We start from the raw sequence: 22,486 nt of genomic DNA, 5'->3' as shown, positions 1-22,486 counted from the left end.
CTAACTCAGAGCTCTATCCTCTATTCCACATTGCCTCCTCTTTGAGTCTTGCTTCCTCATCTTTAAAATACTTGTAATACCTTACCCAATGTGGTTAACTCTCAAGGCAGTACTTAAAGCAAGTGCTACATATACTATTATCACTATTTTATGTATGAGGAAACTGAAGCTCAGAAAACTTAAGTGAATGAATTACCCAAGATCACATAGCTAATATTTCTCAGCCTGGGTCTTTGACTCCGAGTCCAGTGTCATAACTCAGATATTACAGCATTCATAGGAATATAGATTTGGAGTTGGAAGGGACCCCATTGGCCTTTGAGTCCAGCTGTTTTTTTATAAATGGGGAAATGGAGTCCGAAAAAATCTAAATGACTCACCCAAGGTCATATAGCTAGTAAGTGTCTGAGGCAGAATTTGAACTCAAATCCTTCTGACACCAAGTCCAGAACATCATTCACTATGCCACCTAGCTATTTGTTTTACTTATAAGTGTCTCATTTCATAATAATATATATATATTTATGTGCAATTATGCAGATACATATATACACATATGCATATGTGTGTGTGTGTGTGTGTGTGTGTGTATATATATATATATATATATATATATATATATATATATTCTTTGTTGTTTACAAAGTGTATTACATAATTACTCATTTTATGCTCACAAATTGAAATTCCCAGATGAGTCAGAAGAGCAAATTCTTTATCTAAATAGCTTTGGGGGGGAAAAAAAAGAGATTCATGACAAAATTAACAGTATATAAGAAGTAGGGTGACCGAAAGGAATGTTGGGGCAAATATAGCTCTAGCATTAACTGGGGTTTTTGCTGGGGTCTACTGCTAAGGCAGTTGTGTGGGGCATGTAGGTCACAGTACAACTGAGGTTGAGTAGGAAGGATTTGGACAAATTACCAGTATCCAAAATTAGGAGTCTCTTAGGAAACTCCTAATGAAGTAAATCCCTGTGTGTGAATAAATAGAACAAACAGCAGGTTGAATAAACCCCGCTCAAGTTTCATATTGCTCCAGATTTCGCATTTCCCTCTCATATATCATCCTTCACTAGTTTGCACATTTCTTTTAAGAGGGATTTTACTGACATCTGGTGGCAATGTGAGAAAACTCACTTTAAAAAGCTAAATGTGCATGATCAGTCCATATTATAAAGTCTAATTTAGACTAAATGAGGAGTTAAATGATAGAAAATGAGGACTGCTAAATCACCTATCTTGGGGTATTACTGTAAAATGTTGGAATCATGTTTGGGTTGATGATATTCTCATTCTGTGATAGTTCTGAAGCTTTCCTTACCAGACAAAAACTTTAATTGCTGGGACACCAGGTCAGTTATATTCTGTCTAAGCAATGAAGTCCTTCTGTAAGATTGGTTAAGGGTTTTTATGAGTCATCCATTAACATTAATAGTAGCGGGTTCCCATTTGTTGAACCCCAATGTAAACGTGTTAGGCAGTATGGTACAGTGGAGATAGCCCTATGTTTAGAGTCAAATAGCCTGGGTTTGAACCCTGACTTTGTTACCTACTACCTATGTGACACTGGACAAGTTTTTTCACTATTCGACTTTGTTACCTACTACCTATGTGACACTGGACAAGTTTTTTCACTATTCTTGTCTGAATGATATGGGGGTCAGAGGAGGCGGCCTCAGTGTTCCCTTCTTGCTTTATCTACGCTCCTATCTACCAGACACTATGTTGATTGAGTAGGGCTCACAGAGAAACCTAAGACCTCCTCCCATCTGGATCACTAGTTGACCCAAAGCATTTTTTTTCCTTCATAAATTATTGACCTCTCCAATCTTTCTTTTCTTCAAGACTAGAGAAGTCACTTATCTGAACAAGAATAAGAGCTAATATTTATGTAGTCTTTAAGGTTTGCGAAACACTTTACATATATTATCACATTGAAAGGAGCCCAACACATCTCTCTGGATTCTCCCATCTCTCATGTCTGCTCCTAATCACTTCATGACTTCACATATTACTCTAAGTGATAATTTAAAAAAAAAATACTACAGATAGACAAGTTTGTTCTTTTGAAATATGCTTTGCTAAATTCAAAGAATAGGTATATTTTTTAAATTGAAACAAAATTTCACTTATAGTTGGAATATTTTGTGAAAGGTAAATAGGCTAGAGTAACAATTTTAATTGTTATATTTAGCCAATAAAACTTCTCCTAAAACAAACTTCGGTCACCCTACTTCTTATATACTGTTAATTTTGTCATGAATCTCTTTTTTTTTTCCAAAGCTATTTAGATAAAGAATTTGCTCTTCTGACTCATCTGGGAATTTCAATTTGTGAGCATAAAATGAGTAATTATGTATTACACTTTGTAAACAACAAAATAAATAAATATATATATATATATATATATATATATATACACACACACACACACATGCATATGTGTATATACGTATCTGCATAACTGCCATAAATATGTATATATTATTATGAAATGAGACACTTATAAGCAAAACAAATAGCTAGGTGGCATAATTTGGAGCCAGTGAACTGTGTATTTTAATATTTTGATAACTATGTTTCAATATAATTGGTTTCCTTTACAATCCTATACATATTATATACATTTATTTATGTATATCGTTTTATGCATTTAAAGATAATTCTGTCTTTCCCATTAGACCATGAGCTCCTTGAGATCAGGGACTATTTTTGCCTTTCTTTATATTCCCAATAGTTAGTACAGTACCTGTAACATAGTAGACACTTAAGTGTTTACTGAATTAGATGGGATTGAAAAGTCATACATATGCTTCACCAGATTGGCAAAGGAATCCATAATACACACAGAAAAATGGTTAAGAACTTCTGCCTTAATTGAAGACTAGTTCCTGGTAGCATGGTGGAGAGACAGATTTTCAATCAAGGTGGAATACAAACATGGAGCAGCCATCTACCATGAAGAGTATCCAATATCTCACGTGGGCATAGGTATACTTATTGAATTATTTCAAACTGCTTTCACGCTCATAGGCCTCAATTCCCAAAGAAAAAAAACCACCAATGTGTTTACACTCAAATTCTTTCAGGTTCTCAGAGGCAGCCCTGTTGTGAGAGAATATATTTCCCCTTCTCATCACTCTTGAGCCCCCATCAGTGCATTTCAATATACACTACTAGCCCTTAACAATAATGACAATTTTAGATCTTAAACATAACCTTTGACATAACAATGAGGTAAAAGTAATAATAATATCACAAATAATCTTATACTAAAGCAAAGGTATAGATAATAAAATGAATCCTGGTACACATAAATCTGAGTCACACCTTCCCACCAATGTACTCTGTGGGTGAGTTGGGCACACATTGAGAGAAATCTGCCACAGAAGCATATGAATGTGGAAGAGTCTAATATGCAGGGTGACACAGTTCTGGAACTATAAATTTCAGTGTCATCCTTCTGCCTCTGTCTATGAAGTCTTTAGTGAATATTCTCTTGGCTTGTCTATAACTGTCTATAAAGTCCCTTGATGAATGCAGCTTCCATGTTTCTTAGATGCTACCGCTGATATATATTGTACACCATAATGTGTTTGACCTACACAGCCTCCGGCCCCCCACCTCATGTACCTTGAGATCCAGTAACACTGGCTTCCTCTCTGTTCCCCCACAAGACACTCCATCACATGACTCTGGGAATTCTGTCCCTCAAGCCTGGAATTCTCTGTCCCTACTCATCTCTGTCTCCTAGATTCCCTGGCTTCTTTCAAGTCTCATTTAAAATCCCACCTTCTACAGGAAGCCTTTCCTTATTCCTTTCATTCTAAGGCCTGTGCTCTGTTGACTATTTCCAATCTTTCCTATATATTTCTTGCTTGCACAATAGTTGATTTCATGTTGTCTTCCCAATTAGAACATGAGTTACTTGAGAGCAGGGACTGTTTTTGGCCTTTCTTTGTATCCCCAAGGCTTAGTACAATTAATGGCGCACAGTAGGCACATAATAAATGTTTATTGACTAATTGACTGACTCTGGGCACATTAACTCTGCCAAGCTTATCTGCTAAGTGACTTCTCTGATTCTCTGCTTCCAGTCTGTTTATTTGCACAGCTAGATTTACTCAATAGCAACTGTTGTATTTCTCATTTCCAGCTTCAAGATTTTGGAATATGTCCTTCCATCTCCCTGTCTCTTATATTTCTGGGTTCAGATTCTGGATCATCTCCATGAATAATACCCCCTTAGCGTATGATTAGTAATCAAATTCTCATATTGTGTCCATAATCAGTTAAATTACATCTTTCCTATGATCATATGACAGTTCTGGTGTTTCTGTCTCCCCAGTTTACTACAGTTTGTCACATTTAAAACTCTGCAACTGCAAGTGTTTCAGAACCCTGAGTCAGTAACTGCCTCAGTAATTTTTTTTTCCTTATAACTAAGTAGGCTTAACTCAGCAACAAACCTTAAAAGGACATTACATTACATATATTATATTACAAAGTAAAACTAGATCAACCAACAAGCATCTTTTGCCTGCTAAGCTAGGCATAGTGCCGGAGATATACAAACATCAAGTCCCTGCCCTCACGGAGTTTACATCCTATTGTGAAAAACAATGTGTACAAATATAAGTACATGAAAAATATATGCAAAGTAAACACAAGTAGATGACACAGTGGATAGAGTGCCAGGCCTGGAATCAGGAAGACTCATCTTCCTGAGTTCAAATCTGGCCTCAGACACATTAACTGTGTGACCCTGGGCAAGTCACTTAACCTTGTTTGCCTCAGTTTCCTCATCTGTAAAATGAGCTAAAGAAGGAAATGGCAAACCACTCTTGTATCTTTGCCCCGAAAACCATATATGGGGTCATGAAGAATCAGACATGACTGAAAATGACTGAGCAATAAAATACAAGGTAATTTTGGTGGGAGAAGGTTCCAGTAACTGGGTGAATCAAGTAAGGACTCATGTAGACTAAAGCTGAGCTTTGAAGGAAGCTACAGATTCTAAGTGTCAGAGGTGAGGAGGGAACACATTCCAGGAATTGGGAACAACCTTTGTAAAGTCATAGAAAGAGGGAAACCCACAGCCATTAAAATTGGGGGTTGGGTTACACATTCCTGAAGGTACTTTCTATCAATAAAATTTTATAGCTAATAACTGCTTTAAAAGTTTATTTCATTTTGTGTAAACACTTGCCTTTTTCATTCTATAAAAAGTCTGAGACCCAGAGGTTAAGGGATTTGCCCTGGGTCACATGGGTAGTAAGTACGAAAGCCAACTAAAAAACTAACAACGAAAAATAGAATGGTTGATTGATTTTAAAATTCCATTAAATGCTTACTCTGATGCCTCATCAGGAAACCTCAAAGACTATGTCAGGTAAGCATACATGGACTGAAAATTAGACTATATGTCTCATCTGAGAAACATCCCAGATAAATTGGGAGAAGCTCATTACAAGAAAATTGGTCCTCAAGTGATAGGTTTTGTTGTTGTTTAATTTGGTAATAGCAGCTCCTGGGAAATTAGCTAAAGTATGAAGGGGTTGCAATCTTCATCAGGGAGGGAACTGCCCACATTGATGAAATTGTATACCTTTCAGAGTACAATGGGCTAAATTTTTAGACATCTTACAAACTTGTATGTTCACAAAAACATTACAATGTGTTTAATAAATATTCTACAAGATGGAGCTCAGATACCTTCACTACTTTCTCCTTTTCTGAATAACAGGAATTTGTAATCAACAGGCACTTGGAGAGAGAGAAGCAAAGTGTAATTTTGCATGCACCTAAAGATGCTGTGACATTTTGAGTTTCATGGATGAAAAGCAACACAAACAAAATTAGGCTGCCTTTACCATGGGGACAGTTATAGGTACCTCCTATTTAAAACTGGGGAGCCACAAAACCTAGTCACAGAGTGGATCATTACAAGTAGTTCGTAGAGAGGTAGTTTTAAATTATAAATTCCTTTTGGATAACGACCTCCCTTTGAATGTTGATTTTTCCCTGTACCCTCAATTGCATCCCATATACAACAGGAACTTAGGAAATAATTGATCAAAAGAGATGTGGTATATAGTAGAAACAGCCCTGAACTTAGAATGAGGAAATCCAGATTTGACCCCAGCTTCTGTGACTTGGTAATTAGTTGTGTGGACATGGAAGTCACTTAATCTGAGTCTCATTTTCCTTTTCTGTAAAATGGGGATTAAAAAAAAATGCTTGTACTGTCTCCCCATAAGGACTATTGTGAGAAAAGCAATCTGCAAATTGGAAAGCGCTATTTAAAAGTGAATTGCTATTTTACTGAGTTACAAGCAGAGTTTTTATAAGAACATTCCTATTCTAACCTCTTCAAAACTAGAGATTCTCTCAAATGAGTCTAACTGTCATTACTGGACTGTTGATAGAATGACATGATTTACAGCTATGTCAGGCTATGTCAGCTATTTAATTTTAATTAATTTAATTAATTTAAATTTAATTTAGAGGTCATCTCTTCTAATCTCCTTGTGTTACAAATACTGAAACTGAGACCCAAGAGAGGTTAAGTGATTTGCCCAAGGTCATACATGTAGTAAGTGGCAGAACAAGGTTTTGAATCTAGGTCATATAACTACCTCTAATTCTAATGCTCTTTCCACCGTACCATGATAATTTGAAGGGAATCCTTTTTTCATCTCAGCCTCCACACAAAATTATCACATAGACTAAGTTTTCTTTTACTTGCCTCCCTCTTCAATTTCCCTTGGCACACTCTTCCAACACTCCATGTTCTCATGCCCAACCTGGATTCAGGAGTACCTGAGTTTCCAAATCCTGCCTTAGATACTTAGTAGCTGTGTGACCATGGGCAAGTCACTTAACTTTGTTTGCCTCAGTTTCCTCAACTGTAAAATGAGCTGGAGAAGGAAATGGCAAACTATTCCAGTATCTTTGCCAAGCAAACCCCAAATAGGGTCACGAAGAGTTGGACACAACTGAAAAATGAATTGAACTGGAAATGAGTCACAAAAAGCCTAAGGAAATAAGAAGGGTAGCCATGGCAGAAACCCATGTATTCAGAGTTCAAATGCATTTACTCTTTCCACTACATCACGGTTCCTCCTCTTTATCCTCCTTGTTCTTCAATCTTACAGTGACCTCTGGTCCCTCAAGTCCTCTCAGTTATCACTCCTGTCCTAGCTTAACTTGCCTCCCTTCATACCATAACCCAAAGACATCACAATGTTCAAATGCTATAACGGATGCAAAGCGTTTTGCAAACCTTAGCCTGTTGTTTATTGTTGTTATTATAAGACAGTCACCAGGCCTCTAGTTAGCTTCATTCCCTGAGCTTTCTACTGCTTTCCTACTGAGCTCAACCACTGTTTATAGGGCAATACAGTGGTGTGCTGGTAAATGTTTAACAATTGGGCTCTTCAGAAAAAGAAAAAAGTATTCACACACTTTTAAATTAATCTACGTTATTAATACTTTCTTAAGCCTAAATAATCAACGAAACCATTCATCAAGTCCTGATTTGTAGTTATTGCTGGTTTCTGAGTTATTTCCTCAACAGTGGGAATTTAATAATTATTGCAAGCTGGTTAGATCTGGCTTCAGCACACTTCTGTCTTAATCTTTTAGCTCACTATTTTAGTAAATCTTCTATCCTCTGAGGGACAGTGTGCATAACGGATAGGCACCTTGCTTCAGAGTCTGAAAGATCTAAGGTCAAATGCTACTTCTGACGCAGTCTGTGTAACCTGAGCAAGTCAATTAACCTCCCAGTGGTCCAGGCAACATTTTGTGTCTATAAGTAGCAATGAAAATGCTGTCCTACATTGTTAAAGGAAGTTTCCTTATCTCTGAGGTCCCTGTATCAATCAAATGGCAGGTCTAGTTCCTATCCTTCTATCCCCTAACCCTTCCCCTGTTTGAACCATGCTAAACCTTAAGAGTAGGTTGCCTTACCACCTAGTCTTTATTCCTACTTTTAAACCACTGTGTACTGCTAGGGGAAAAATTGCAAAATTCTGCTGACTAGCTCCAAGATGAATTTATACAATATAAGATGAATTGTATCCTGCCTATTGCATAACAACCTTCTTTATCTATGACTCTTTATATTCCCCATGCAGTTATTCTAAACTTTCTCTCTTTCTATAAGACCCCCAGTTTACATGCAAGTCTACCACAGACTGCCCAGGTCCCCAGACTCCTAATTCGGTGCTTTTCTTTCCACTAGATTATATTCCTCCTAAAACAACCCATTCTAACTCTTCCCTCCTCATCAACACATACCTATTTCTTGTCCTTTTTAGACACTGTTTTTGCCATCTGATTCTGGTTAAGTCAATGAGCTAAATCATTTTAATGAGTCCTCATGGATCTATAGCATCACGGATTTAGAACCAGAAGAGACCTTAGAGTACTATCTAATCCAATCTCCTGATTTTATAGATGAAGAAAATGAGTCTCCCAGAGGTTAAATGGCATGTCCATGCTCATACAGCTAAAAATTGTCAGAGACAGGATTGAACCTATGTCTTCCTCACTCTAAGACCAGCATTCTATCCACCATACCCGGCTTCTGCTCAGTAATAGCCACTCAGACAAAATATTTGCAAATAACAACTTACCTCTAGAGCTAATGCCTCAACCCAAAGGTCTGAATCCTTTAGTTGGGTGAGAATTTCAGATAAATTCAAATTTTCAGACAGGGAAAATAATTTGAGGAGGGAAAGTATACCAGCAACCAAGGGGATCAGGGAAGGCTATGGGGTGGAATTTTACCGTGGAAGGAAGATAATGCTTCTGTGAGGCAGAGATAAAGTAGTAGGCACATTCCAGACACGGGCACATATGGAGACAAGTGATGGAATGTTGAATCTGGGCAATAGCCTGGGGACAATTTGACTGACAAATAGTTTGTTAAGTATTAAATCAGACTAGAAAGGCAAGTAGGTTAGAATCAACTGTATGTGACTTAAATGTCAGGCTGAAGGTTTTTGAAAAGGAGAATGACCATGGTCAGCCTTGTGCTTCAAGGAGGATTATTTCAGCAGATCTATAGAGAATGGATTGGAGAGGGAATAGACTGGATGAAGAAAGGCTGCTTAGGAAGTTATTATGAAAAATGGTAAGGAACTGAATTGGGTGAGGGCCGAATGAGTGGATACAAGAGGATAGATGTAAAATGCTCTGTAGATAGAATTAGTAGAATTTGGCAACTAATTGAATATGGAAGTTAGGGAGAGGGAATGGTTAATGATTACTAAGAACATGGAAGACTATGAGGATGGTGCTAATTCACTGTCCTTAGTACAGGTACTGGTACATATTGGAAAGCCTTAACAAATGCTTGTTGACCGACTGAATGGCTCCAATCCATCCTCCACCCAGCTGCCAAAGTGATAGTGCTAAACTGTAGATCTGACCGTGTCTCTCTCTTTTTCTCTCTTTCACACACACACACACACACACACACACACACACACACACAATTCCAATGGGGCTATTACTTCCAAGATAAAATATAAAATCCTCTCTTTGGCATTTAAAGTATCCTATAATGGGGCTTCTTCTTTTGTTGTTCTTGTTGTTCAGTCATCTTCTGTTATATCTGACTCTTTGTGATCCCATTCTTGGCAAAGATATTGGAATGGTTTGCCATTTCCTTCTTCCAGCTCATTTTACAGATGAGGAAACTGAGGCAAACAGGGTTAAGTGACTTGCCCAGGATCATACAGCTAGTAAGTGTCTGAGGCTAGATTTGAACTCATGAAGATGAGTCTTCCTGACTCCAGGCCCAGTACCCTATCTACTGTACCACTCAGCTGCCCCACAATGATGTGGCTTCTTCCTACCTTTCCAGTTTTTTGACTTTTTATTCCCCTCCACACATTCTACAGTCTAGTTACTCTGGTTCCTTTGATGTTCCTCACGCATATTGTGCCTTTGCACTTGCTATCCCTTGTGCCTAGCAATCTCTCATCCCCCTCTCTTTTGCCTTTTAGCGTTTTTGGCTTCCTTCAAGACTCGGATTAAATTTCACCTTCTTTAGGCTTTTCCTGGCCCCATCCCACTGCTAGTTCCTTCCCTTTGAGATTACCTCTAATCTACTCTAAACATATCCTGCATATTCCTAATTATTTGCAGGTTGTGTTGTCTTCCCCCATCAGAAAATGAGCTCCTTGAGAGAAGAAACAAGGGGTTTTTTTGTTTGTTTGTTTTTTGCCTTCCTTTGTATGTTCAGTGCTGAGCACAGTACCCGGGACATAGTACTGGCTTACTAACTGCTTACTGTCTGATCAGTGCTGTCCAATAAAAATTTGCCATAAATAATAATAATGCCTCAAATTTATGCAGCACTTTACATTTCTAAAATCACTTTTCGTATACTTTCATACTCCATTCAATTCAGCTCAACAAGCACATGTTAAGAAAATAGCTAGCCAGACACTGTACTAAGTACTGGGGTTACAGAGACAAAAAGAACAGAGTCCCAGATCTCAGGTGCTTACATTCAACTGTGGGAAACAACACGTACACATCTAAGCACATAAAAAATTGGAGGGCACAGTTGCTAATAACTGAGGAAATCAGGAAAAAAAATCTCTTATAGAAGGTAGCATTTGACCCGACCCTTGAAGGAAGCTAGTGGTTTCAAAAAGAGAAGGGAGATCATTCCAGGCGTTAAGGAGAGCTTTTGTGAAAAAGGCAGAGAGGTATGAGTTAAATATGTCGGGTAGGAAGATCAACCAGACCAGTTTGGCTAGAATATGGTGTAGTAAGTAGGAGCAATGTGAAATCACTCTGGAGGTTGAAGTCAAATTGTAAAGGGCTTTAAATGGCAAACGGAAACTATGGTATTTTACCCCAAAGGATAAAGGTCTGAACTAGGGGGACTACCGAATAAGTGGAGAGAGTGATATTATAGAGGCAAAATCTTGACAACTGATTGGAGATGCGGAGAGGATGTCTGAGTTAAAAATGGAATTGAAGATGAGTGAGGTTGTAAGTCTAGATGACTGAAAGTATGGTGATAGTCTCAACAGAAATAGGGAAGTGAGGAGAAGGGTGGAGGGAATAATAATAAGCTTTGTAACCTTGCACTGATCATTACAACTGCATGAAGTAGTGAAAGTTTTATCCTCATTTTACTGAAGAGCAAATAGTTTCAGAGAGGTTAAATGAATTGCCCCAGATGACAGAGCTAAATATATATATATATATATATGTGTGTGTGTGTGTGTGTGTGTATGTATATATACATATATATATGTACATACATGTATATATGTGTATATATACATATATACATATATGTACATATGTGTGTATATGTGTGTGTATATACATATATGTATATATAATATGCATGTAAATATATTACATAGAAATGTATTGTATATTTTATATATTATATATATATTTATCCATTGATATATTTATATATTTATAGCTAGAGCTAGAAATAGACCATTTTTAATCAATGCCTATTATGAACCAGACAATGTGCTAAGTGGGGGCAGCTAGGTGGAGCAGTGGGCACAGTACTGTCTTGGAATCAGGAAGACTCATCTTTATAAAGTCAATCTGGCCTCAGACACTTACTAGCTGTGTGACCCTGGGCAAGTCACTTAATTCTGTTTGCCTCACTTTTCTCATCTGTAAAATGAGTTAGAGAAGGAAACGGCAAACCACTGCAATATCTTTGCCAAGAAACCCCATGTCCAGTCACAGAATCAGAAACAACTGAAATGACTGAACAACAATAGGCTAAGTGCTAGGTATACAAATACAAGCAACCAAGATAGCCTTACATTCTAATAGGCAAGAGCTTACATTCTCATGGGGCACAAAAATACACAAAGGGGACTTGGTAAGGGAAACTGCAAGAATTGGTGCGAAAATGTGAATCTCAACAAAATTAGGCAAAAATCTCACCTATCAAGAGCCTGAAGAGCCTGGGATAATGTCCCAGTTTCCCATGGGATGCATATAGTTGGAGAGTAGGGTCATGGCAAGGAAGAGTACTAATAAGTTAAGTAATCAAGATTCAGTTCTTTTGGACCCAAATTCATTCCCTGTGGAGTTATTTTGCTTAGATATAATTTGATCACTTTATGGCTAAACTATATTTTCACAAAGTTGGACTTCATGTGTTACTTTTTAAGGGTTACCAAAAAAGTTTAAAACTGCAAAGGGCATGTCCACAGGACTTCATTTCCCACAATGCTTAGGGATGAAAAAATTGTTCGTTGGCAAACTTTCTCTGGATTTTGTCTTTGACGAGACTTTGGCTATGCTTGAGCTTACAGTGTGGTGGTATCATTGTCAAGGATTCTGGTTGAGAGATTAAAAAAAAAAACTAGATGCTGGCCACATGAGAGAAAGATATACACAAGAGTGAGCACCACCACAGAGTCAAGAAACATCTGTGAGTGAGGTGGAGAGGAAGAGAAAAGATGATCCCAAGGAGTGTCATGGCCATGGTGCCCTTGAAGTCTGGACCATGATGACTTCAGAGCCAAAGTAAAGTCTTTCAGTCATTTTCTAGCCCACCATCAAGGGAATTTAAGGAAACAGTCTCCAAACAGACAGGGGCCACCATACTGCAAGAATCCAACACCAGGACTGTGGTGTTTTGATGGGACTGTGTACTCCTATCATGCTGAGAAATCAGAAGGACAAAAGGAGAATTAGATCACAGCTCCTCTGGTGGTACAGAAGGTTCCATCCCTTTGTGTATGGATGTAAAACTATTTTACTACTGGATTCTCTTTATTACTATTAATACTGTTCCATGTCTTAAATGTTTCTGCATTTGGATTTATATATCTGGAATGGTCTATCAATAGAACAACTAATACATTGGAAGGGGGCTTGAGTCACTAATTAAATAACCATTACATACTAAAAATAGCTATGCTGAACCTCAGAGTAGTCAGACAAGGATAGGGTATGGGATGGATGAAGAAAGTTGAAAGTAATGGTATCATAGGGGTAGAAAGAGCCTCAGGGATAATCAATGCCAGACCTCTTTCCTTTATAGTTGAGAAAATTGAGGCCTAGGGAGGTTAAATAACTTGGCCAAAATAATGCCAGAGGTGTCAAACGTGGGGTTTGAATCCAGAGCCAATGCTCTTTCCAGAGTGCCATAACTTCCTAGAGCTATAAAACTATGTTGAATGAATTTGAAAATACGAAGAGCCATTCATTAGTTGTGTTGGCTGGCCCACTCGTGAGCTACCAGAAGCAGCTTTCTAGAAGCTGCCATTCACCCAACTTGTATGGCCTTGGGCAGGAGAAAGCAGAGAGGTGCCCTAAATGCAACGAGTGAGAGTTCAGGGCTTCTCAACCTTGAGCCAAACTCAAGTGCTTTCCTTGTTTCTTCATTGGAAGCATTTTTTAATAGAGAAGTGATCATCAATAGCACTCCAATGCACGGTTAAGATTTCTAAAAGATTCTCAGAATGGAGAAAAGTCTATACAATAATAGCAGACGCTACAGAATGCTCATTAGTAAAGCACTAATGTACTTCTTGGGTGATGGGAGTCATTCAGCTTTCAGTCTCTAGCCTTACAAGACATCTAGCACACACTTGAACGAACCAGTGTCTCATTGCTTAATTAAATGATTAAGTGCCTTATACAGTGAAGACAATCTGTTGAACAGCAAACACTGGGTCTACTCCTACAGAAATCACATTAAGCTGTGAAAAGGGAAAGGACCTGGGACAAAGCGCAATTGAGATGGACACATCTGGTGTATCTTGCTAACATAAATGGCTTTCCACAAACAAAGGAAAAAAAAAACATGATGACTAAAAAAATCCCACTAATTCTTAGGTGTAGCTCCCCATCCAGTAAGCAAAAATATTGAGATTTTTGTCAGTATCAAGACACTTCCTAGAATTTAGGAAATGTTGGTTACTGTAAATCATCTCTTCTGTTGCCAGGACCAATGATATCTTAGGATTCCTAAACTTCTAGTTTAAGAGAGAGATCATAGGACCAGAGATCTTCACCTGGAAGGGATCTGAAAAGCCAGCTAGTACTATCCCCTTATTTTGTAGATGAAGAAGAAACAACTTGCCTAAGATCATACATAAAGTATCAGTGTGGGAATTTGAACCCAGGACCCTAGAGCCATAGTTCTTTCCACCATATCACACTTCCTACCACTGGCAGATGTCAGCCAGGACTCCTCCTGCTGCTAGTCAGTGATCTAACCATCTTGTTACTAGACAAGTTCCACTTGGATCCAAAACTATATAGAATATTCCACTGGGTAAGAGAAGCAAAGACGCAGAGAAGACTTTGTCCGTCCATAGTCATCCTTTCTACTTCTTTTGGGAGTGATAGCAATGCTCAAGGCCCATGCAAGCTCAGGTCCATTCTCAGTCATTCCAACAAGGCAGACCTAGTTCCACAGATTGAACCACAAAAAAGCATTTATATAAGGGTCTGATTAAAGCAGACACAACCAATGTGTCAAGTTCAGTGACAAAAGCAGAAATTACAAGCATAGTATAAATAGATGTCATTCAACAGCTATAGTAAATAGAGGGGAATGAAAAGTTGGGCTTCATCAACTCTGTCTATACTGTAGGGTAACAATGTCTGGGCTAAGGAGTCTAAAGTAAGTCTATATGTTGTGATGAAACAAACTTATCGTAGGGCTGAAGAGACATATTGAACATCTCTCAAATCTGGTCCCTTTTTTCTACTCCTTTACCATGCTGGTTAAGGGGCAGGTAGGTGGTACAGTGGATAGAATGCTGTGCCAGGAGTCAGGAAGACCAGAATTCAAATTCAGGGTCAGACATTTACTAGCTGTGAGACCACTGTTTGCCTAAGTTTACTCAGCTTTAAAATGGCGATAAAATAGCACCTACCTTCCAGAGTTGTTGTGAGGATTTGTGAATTGTTTCGCACAGTGCCTGACACATAGTAGGTATTGAAGAAGTGCTTGTTTTCTTCCTTCTTTCATTCCTTCCTCAGTACTTCAGGCCAGGTTGGTCTCCCTCCCTGCTTTATCTCTGCCCTATCCTAAAGCACAAGGACTGACCACATTGCACTCCTGTTGAATGGAGGCCAGTAGCTCCAGATTCCTTCTAGGATGAAACACAAATGCTCTGGTTGGTAATTCTAACTCTTTGCGACCTGGCTATAACCTACCTTTCCAGCTTTATTATATGTCATATTCTCATTGTGCACTCTACAGTTCCACCAAACTGACTTTCTTCCTGTCCTTCACTTACTCCATTATATCTTCCTTTTCGGTGATTTTGCACAAGTTTCCTCCCAGGCCTGGAATGCACTATTCACCTCCCCCTCTTGGAATATGTCATTTCTTTCAAAGCTCAGCTTAAGCTCTACCATTTACATGAGGCTTTTCCAGTCCCCAAGTCATGTCAATAAGTAATTATTAAATACTAACTATGGGACTGTACTAAGTTCTCAGGAGACAAAGAAAGGCAAAGATGATAGATAGATAGATAGATAGATAGATAGATAGATAGATAGATAGATAGATAGATAGATAGAAAGATGGACAGACAGATAGATAACTGTCTCTGCTATCAAGAACTTCACAATATAAAGAGGAAGACAGCATGCCAAGAACTATGCTCAAACAAGATACATACAGAACAAAATAGAAATAATTTCAGAGTGAAAAAAATTATTTTGTATTCATGTTGTATATACATACCCAGACATATGTGTGTGTTGCTTCCCTCAAACAAATAATGATATTGTAATGACAGTGATGATGAGGATAATAATAATAGCTAACAGTTATATAGTGCTTACTATGTGCCAGGCACTGTGCTAAACACTTAGGAAATATCATCTCATTTAATCCTTACAGTAACTCTGGGACGTAGGTGCTATTATTATCCCCAATTCACAGATGAAGAAACTGAGGCCGATAGAAGTTAAGTGACTTGCCCAGGGTCATACAGCTAGTAAGCATCTAAGACTGGATTTGAAGTCAAGTCTTTTCAACTCCAGGCCCAAAATTCTAGCCACAACGCCACCTAGTTACCCCATTTCCTTAAGGACAGGGATTGTTTAGTTTATATCTTCTTATCTCAGTGCCTAACCTGGTTCCTTGGCACCTAGTAGGCACCTAATAAATGTTTAAAGGCATCATTTTCTCAAAAAGTGAAATGCAGGAATATGATGGTAGGTGTCTTAACAGCTAGACCTCTGGGGGGAAACAGATGAACAACACACCTTTACGTTTAACTTGTTTAAATATGCACTTTTATTAACATTTTTTCCATCACTTTCTTAAATCTAGAAATTCACCAAAACAATAAATGAAGTCCTGACCAATAGCATTTACTGACTTTTTTGATATAAAAGCCTACAAAGAAAATTTAACAATTGGCTCTCAAAAGCCAATTCTAACTGGCTCAAATATATCCTCATTGTACAATCCATGAGAGACAGACAATACATACATTCTAAGTGATCACTCAGAAATGGCCCAGGTACTGGGTCCCTCCTATAGCAGTGAGACATAGAAGAGAATTCAGCTTACAGAGGGACGGAAGACTTTTGAAGCCTATTTTTGTCTCTGTTTCTCATTTCCAGTGTCTCCTTGGGCAGATGTTGACCTTGCTGAATCTTAATTCCCCTTCTCTAAAATGTAGAACATAACCTTTCCACCTCTTCTGTATTTGTAAAGTAATTTAGATGCTAAAATTAATTCTTTAAGATCTTTGGGAGAAATATGCTAATATGAGTGCAAGGCATGGTCACCTTTGGATTTCTATTTTAAATTTCTATTTTTAAAAGTAGATGACTATTTCTTAGGAGATGCCAAAGTAATACTTTTTTGTCAGTTTTTTAACTGACAGTTTATGATTAGTATTATCACCTCCAAGGACTATATTATTCTCCAATACAAACTCTAGGAAGTTATAGGCACTAAAATCCTAAATCAAGGAATAAAAATAAAATGACCTCTTCCCCCCTATCCTTCCCAAATAAAATTGGGGACTTTCTATAACCAAAAGTAATAATAAATAAACAGTAATAGAGGCTTTATATTGTGCTTTGAAGTTTACAAAGTATGGAATATTCATTACCTTGGAGCCTCACAGCAGCATATAGCTGGTGTTACTCATTATTGTCACTATTTTATAAATGGGGAAACTGAGGTTCAGAGGAGTCAAATGTCTTGCCCAGGGTCACAGAGCTTATATGTACCAAAAGTGGGATTTGAAATAAGGTCCTCTAGCTCCAAATTTAGAACTCTTGCCCCTATTTTATGCTGCTTCCCCAACAAAAATAAAATACCATGGCATTTAAGGTTAGTGTCAGTCAAAAAATGCCAAATCCAGGTTGCAGGACTTTTCTACTATCTCACACTGCCTCCTTTCTCCGAAGATCAGTGAATTTTAGTAAATTATCAAATTTCCCTTTTTTGGTTCTGGTAAATTTGGTTTTCTTTTGGAAAAAAACAATTGGACTTCCCTAAAGAACTTGCTGATAGCTATAATAAAGCTTCCACAAGTTTCTAAGAGGTGTATATATAAACCACATCCAACACTTTATGGCACAGAGACCCTTCTCAATCTATTATTAACATCATAGCACAGAGCCTACTTTATGATTATGGTCAGGCTTACATGTTCCTGAATATCTAGTATAAAAACTCCACATAACATATAGGCATTTTAATTTAGGGGCAGCTAGATGGTGCAGTGGATAGAGCTTTGAATCAGGAAGATTCAAGTTCAAATCTGGCTTCCGACACTTACTAGCTGTATGACTCTGGGCAAGTCACTTAACCCTGTTTGTCTCAATTCCTCATCTGTAAAATAAGCAGAGAAGGAAATGGCAAACCACTTCAGTATCTTTGCCAAGTAAACCCCAAATGAGGTCCTACAAAGTGTCAGATATGACTGAACAACAATTTTAGATCTGAATGATATTTGGAAAAATACTTAGCCAGTTAGTTTCTCCTCTTGTGTCAACTACTTATTCGGGAAAAGAGAGAAAAACTTTTTTTTCAGATAATTAAGATACTAGTCAGCATTTACTTTTATTACATAGATTTTTAAAAAAGGGATTTACATATTATTATAAGGTTCTGTTAAAAGTCTACATGTTAAGCTTTGTGTGAAAATCCTTCATGCTTAAACTAAATGTTGAAGCACAAAACTATCATTGAAAAGGAATCAATGAAAAATAATAGATCAATAACCATTTTTTAAGCATCTACTATGTGTCAGGCACTGTGTTAGATGCTGGGAAAATGAGGACAAAACCCAAACAAACTTTGTCCTTAAGTACCTTACATTCTAGTGGGAGAAAGAATGTGTACATATAGGTACATACAAACAAAAATGTATAAAGTAAATAAAATACAATTTGGGGAATACACAAACTTTTCAAATGTTACATATTGTTTTAAATGCTACATAATTACAAAAGTTCTGATAAATACTTACAAAGGGCCATGAAATAGATTACAGATATAGAAAGATAGGAAGAAAATATTTTATCTGAAAGAAATCCTTGGTCTATTTGCCTAGAAGATCCTATTAGGGCATCAAAGATACCCTATATCAGTTCTCAAACTGTCATGTGGATCTCCAGAAACAGCATGCTCATTGAGAGTGGGTTGGTATGAAAGGAAACAACTTTCATTGGCCTTACTATTTGTGCAAGTTTATGTACACAAAGGAGAGCCCTTCCCTTTCTCTAGAAGTGTATTATAAGAAGATAAATGAAGACAAAATTGTTTAAGTTGGAACTGATCTGCCACAAAAGTAGAATCTGGAAATAACTTGTAGAGAGAAAGATGAGGGGGGAAAAAACCTTCTGGAGCCAAGTATTGTAGAAATCTCAATTATTAAATTACAAATGTATCCTCAAATGATTGAAGACTTAGTGAGAATTATTTAGTAAAAATAAAAACATGACAGAAGACCATAAAAGATCCTATATCATAATATTTTGATGGTATTCCTCTACCATCAGGGCAAATCTGCAGGTGGGGGAAAAAAACCTAGTATTGAAAAAAAATCCATTTTGGAAGATATTCATAATCAGCCATAATAGCCGACCCTTACATATACCATTTTAAGGTTTTCAAAGCTCTTTGCAGAATTTAATTTGATCTTCACAATAACCCTACCTGTTAAATAGTATAAGTATTATTATTCCATTTTTTACAGATGAGGAAATTGAAGTTTAGAGATTAAATAACAGCTCACAAAGCTAAGACACAAAATATCACTGTCAGGACTCAAACTCGGGACTTTCTCCACTCCAGGTCGAGTATCCTCCCCACTACACCATTGATTCACTTCCTGCTGATTCAGCAAGTATATGCTATAATTAACTTGGCAAATAAAAATAAACCAAGTCATCATTCTCTTTCCTGACATAGCAATAAAATTAACTTTAATAAAATAAAAATAAACTACTATAAAGTGTGTGTGAATCCCCCAGACAAGGCTACCTTAGGGTCAAGATACTACATGGATCTACATTCAGTTTATGAACGGGCCATAGAAATATTGACTTTTACTAATCAACCTGAAGACATGTTGGTTGAAAGGAAAGGCATTTAATGAAAAAATGTATTTTTGAAAACAACAACAATAAAATCTGTCTTCCCCTCAGTCATAAACCTGTAACATCCTCTTCCACAAATATGCAAGCTTTCAATTTGAGAAGTGTACAAAGCTTCTCAACCTTCTTGAGTAAGGGAGTGACATGGTTAGGTCATTTTGGTAGCCAAGTGAAGGATACATTGGGAATCGGAGAGACAGAAGGCCAGGAGAGCAAATAAGAGATAATTACGATAGTCCTAGCAAAAGGTTGTCAGGGCCTGAACTAGGTTGGCAGCTATTTGTATGGAAAGAAAGTTGACTGTATGGTGGCATTTTTAGGTTTGCAAAGCATCTGACAAATACTATCCCATTTTATTCTCACAACAACCTTATGAAGTGAGTGTTATTATTATTCTTATTTGACAGACGAAGAAACTGAGGCCCAGAGTTACGTGACTAGTAAGCATCTGAGGCTTGATATGTACTCAGACTTTTAACAGAACCTTACATTAATATGTAAATATAATGTAAATGTCATTTACATTATTTAAGCCTGATGCAGGAATCTATTCACTCTTCCTGTTAACTTCTTAGCCTAGGTATAAACAAAGACACAGAAAAACATGTGCTGGGTTTAATCTTTTCTCTTGAATTGTGTCATTCTCTAAGATAGAAATACTAGACTTGCCCTTCGTTGTTCTTTCTTTGTTTCTGAAGTGGACCAATGACATCACAGTGGCTTAACCTGTGCATGAATTGGATTTCAGTGAGATAGAGTTTCACAAAGTCGTCAGCCTGGCTCACTCTTCCAGAGTCATCGAAGTCCAGCAGCAGGACAGAAGTCAGGATGACTGGCAATGGCCCAGGCTGAAGTGGACGGCGTTGGCGTTTTCAATGTCTGGCCAAGCTCTAAGCATTCCACAGCACCTGCTTCAGCCACCTTCATGGCCGTTGGGGAAAAAAAAATGTTCTCATCCACCCATTCCACAGGGGAAAGTCTTCACATGCTTGAGGTAAACATTCCCTCAACTCACAGAAGGGTGTGAGGCCCATCAGTTACCCTTAACCTGGTTTAGCCCATCTGCTGAGACAGTTTTAACAGGATGTGGCCACTGGGCATGCTATAGCTTCCTGGAGGCACAGATAACATTTGGGTGAAAGGTGGATGAACAACTCTGGAAAGGGCTCTTCAAGTCCTCACACCGGAGGTTCTAGTTCTCCCTGAACGCCCCGTACACGAGTGATGCTAACACAGCATCCATTTATAGTGTTGTTGAAACCCTATGCCATGTTCCCTTATGAAATACACATCAAATATTTTCTATGATCCCAACCCACAGTATCCTGTGTACTGAATTTTGATGCCATGAGAACCTTTCCCTCTCTTCATCTGTTTACAAAGCACCTTTTTGTCTCTGCTTTCTTGCTTTTATGCACTTAGTTGCATGCACTAGGTGCATGAAAAAATGGAGGAGTAGGTCAAAAATTTCCAGGCTCTCCAGATTTCCTCCACAAACAGACACAAAATCACCATAAAATGAATGTAGAACAGCAAACGTAAAGGAGTAAAGCAGTTGTCCTCCTAGGACATCTTGAGAGGACCTCAAAAAAGACTCCAAGGGCTGAGGTTTGGTCTGAGTGAAGTGTAAATATGTTCAGGCCAACTCCCCTGAATCAATAAACAGTAGGCCCTGAGGAAAATAGACTAGGCTTCAAGAAATTTTACCTCAGTAACTTTTGCCTCACAGCCTCAGGAACTTTTACTTCACAAACTTTCACCTAAAGAACAGCACAGGCAGAGGGAAGAAAATTGAAGGACACCCCCCACTTCCTGTCACCCCCCTCTGCTGTTTCTAGAAGTCAGGCCTAGCAGTGCTGACCAAACTGATCCTGGGCTCTAAAGAGTAACATCATATAGTCACAAGCCCAAAAAAGAAACCTTGGAAGAACTTAAAAAGGAATTCAAAAATCAAATTAGAGAGAATGAGGAAAAATTAGAAAAGAAAGTTAAGCAATGGGAAAAAGAGATACAAAATCTGAGGGAGGAAAATAAAAAGGATTTCAAAAGTCAAATAAGAGAGAATGAGAAAAAATTAGGGGAAAAAAGCAAATCAAGAAAATTATGAAGAGAAAGTTAACCAATTGCAAAAAGAGATACAAAATCTTGAGGAAGAAAATAACTTCTTGAAATTAGAATTGGGTGATAGAAGTATGTATAGGATAATTTTACATATATAATATATATATCTATTTTTGTTTAATGGTAGCCATCCCTAGGGTGGTAGAGAAGGATGAAAATAAAGGAATTTACACGATAATTTTGTTGTATATTTGAAAGGAAGAGAAAGTTGTGCATAGTAGTAGGTTGGCAGTCTCATGGGCAATCATATTTTTTATTGTGCTATGTTATGGGTGGAAAAACTGTAAAGGACATATGAAGAAAGATACCACATACATCCAGAGACAGAACTAATAAATAGAAGCATGTATAGAATAATTTTATATTTAGATGTATATGTGTGTGTGTGTATGTGTGTCTGATGGTAGCCATGGCGGGGGAGAGGGGAGGGAAGGGAGAGAGAAAAAAGAGAAATTTACGTGGTAATTTTTCTGCATATTTGAACAGAATAGTAAGTTATGCATAGTAATTTGCAGTTTCAGGTACAATCATCATTTTTACTGTAGTTATGAAAATGCTTATTTTATTCCATAAATTAAAAATAATTTTTTTAAAAAATGCAACCCAGCCACAAGTAATGTCATACAACCTACTTTTCTGTCTAATCTGCTAAATTCTGCAACTGAAATAGAAATGCTTGAATAGCACAGAATCTCAGTCAGAAACTTCAATGATGTCTTCCAGCATCTCATCACTAGGTGGCAGTGACCCTCACA

This window comes from Phascolarctos cinereus, unplaced genomic scaffold (assembly GCF_003287225.1).
Source record: "Phascolarctos cinereus isolate Bilbo 61053 unplaced genomic scaffold, phaCin_HiC Scaffold_7;HRSCAF=346, whole genome shotgun sequence".
NCBI classification, from domain to species: Eukaryota; Metazoa; Chordata; class Mammalia; order Diprotodontia; family Phascolarctidae; genus Phascolarctos; species Phascolarctos cinereus.
This window is presented reverse-complemented; position numbering follows the sequence as displayed.